General features: G+C 43.6%; 1 non-coding gene across 1 annotated transcript; it reads right to left on the reverse strand.

The window, feature by feature from the left end:
* Positions 1-1,778: 1,778 nt before the first annotated feature.
* On the reverse strand, positions 1,779-1,897 carry LOC145417276 (5S ribosomal RNA). Its single transcript, XR_013900486.1, has one exon. It is a non-coding gene; the product is annotated as a 5S ribosomal RNA (ribosomal RNA).
* Between the last annotated feature and the right edge of the window lie 203 nt (positions 1,898-2,100).

The raw sequence follows: 2,100 nt of genomic DNA on the forward strand, positions 1-2,100 counted from the left end.
TACACTCAAATTCCTTCCAAATTCCTCATCCACTCTCTTCTTACTCTCTCTTACTAATCTTTTCACCTCTCTCTTTCTTTCTACATATAACTCTCTCTTCCGCCTCTCAACCTCTTCCACGCCCCTATTTCTCATCCATTCATTGTATGGTTTCTTCTTTTGTGCCACAGCCTGTTTCACCTCAGTCCACCACGCTGTTCCTTGCACCCCCCTCCGTTTTCTCTTCCTTCCACACACCACATCACACGCTGCACATATTTCTTCTGTAAATATTCTACACACACCTTCCACGTCTCCCATCTGCTCCAATTCATATTTGCCCAATCGTTCCTCCACTTCTCTCTTATACTCTGCCTTTTTCTCATCCTCTTGTAACCTTTCCACTCTCCTTGCAACTACTCCTTCCTCTCGTCTTTCTCTTCTTCTATTCCTCCAACTTACTTGAACTTTATTTCTGGCCATCACCAAGTAGTGGTCAGAAAGTCCACTCCCCCAACCTCTATAAACTCTTGCATCCATTACACATCTTCGCATCCTTTCATCCACACACACATAATCAGTCATTGCCTTCCTTTAATTCAGTTCACCACCCACCCTTCTCATCACTCGCCATGTATACCTGTGGATCATTTTATGCCTGAAGAGGGTATTGGCTATCACCAACCCCCTCCCAGTACAAATGTCCACTAACGCATTCCCATTCTCATCTATCTCAGCAGGCACACCCCACTCACCAACTATTCCATCCACCTTCACATTCCCAACTTTACCATTCATATCACCAATCAAAAACACTCTCTCATTCCTTCCAAACTTTTCCATGCACACTTCTACATTTGTCCAGAACTCTTCTCTCACTCTTCTAGCACGATCTTGCGTTGGCGCATACACACACACAATCGCCCACATTTGTATTCCAACTTTCAACTTTACCCACACAATCCTTGACCCAACTGATCCATACTGTCTTATGCTCCTTTTCCATCTTTTACTCACAACTATACATACTCCTTCCTTTGCCCTCTCATTCTCACCTACTCCTGCACATGTACCCCATCCATACTCCCATTCTCTCACACTTTCTCCTCCCCATTTTGTTTCAGTTATTCCACATACATCCACTTTCGCATCCTCAAGCACCTGGACAATCTCTCTCTCTCTTTCACCTCATCATTCGCTCCCTTTACATTCCAAGTTCCAATTACAATGTCCTTTGTCCAGTCCTTGGTCGTCATCGTTTGGTCAGTCCTTGTCCGAGGCTTATTGTTTGTTTTTTTTAGTTAGTTGTTTTCCGGGGAGGGGCACTAACCCTCCGCCAACCCTTTTAGTCGCCTTTTACGACAAGCAGTGATACTGGGGGAGTATTCTTGAAAAAAAACCCTACCTCCAGGGGGTAAACACTTACATACTGTATGTTAAAAACAAAAAGGTAATATTATAGTGAACATCAGTATAAGAAATTGGACTGTCGAAATCAGCAAGTGTTTCAGAAATGTCATCTGTCATTCTAATGAAAAACTGGATGCTAAGAACCACAACCAAGCAGTATAAAAGTCACATCCCTCTGATCAATCCAGTCACCTTCAAGCAAACCATCAACTTATCTGTCATAACAATACCCCCTGCTGTACTGCAGTACAGTAATTAATAACTGAAGGTTTTTCATTCATTCATTGCCAGACGCCATGTATCCCAAACGGGGTGGCCAAGGGCTTAGAGTTAATTGTTTTACAGGGAGGGGCACTAATCCTCCACCAACCCCACTTGACACGTAGGAATGCCAACAGCATCTGGTGTTCCCAGGCAGTCACTCATCTAAGTACTAACCAGACCCAACGTTACTTAATTTCGCTGATCGGACGGGAAGCGGTGTACTCAACGTGGTATGGCCGTTGGCAATAACTGAAGTTCTTTAACGAATTAATCGCCGAGAGAGCAGGATTATATGACCGCCAGATAACACAATACAGCAGATGTCACAGTGTTGTGAAAACCATTTTTGTATACAAGGCAACAGCTGAGCAAAAAGTTGACTGTTCTTATATAGACGTGCTAATGCCATTTCTTTCAGGTGACTGGGATGATTAGCAGATACCCAGC

The sequence above is a fragment of the Coenobita brevimanus genome, chromosome 109 (assembly GCF_032717465.1).
Source record: "Coenobita brevimanus isolate Jiangsu-jjx chromosome 109, ASM3271746v2, whole genome shotgun sequence".
Taxonomy (NCBI): Eukaryota; Metazoa; Arthropoda; class Malacostraca; order Decapoda; family Coenobitidae; genus Coenobita; species Coenobita brevimanus.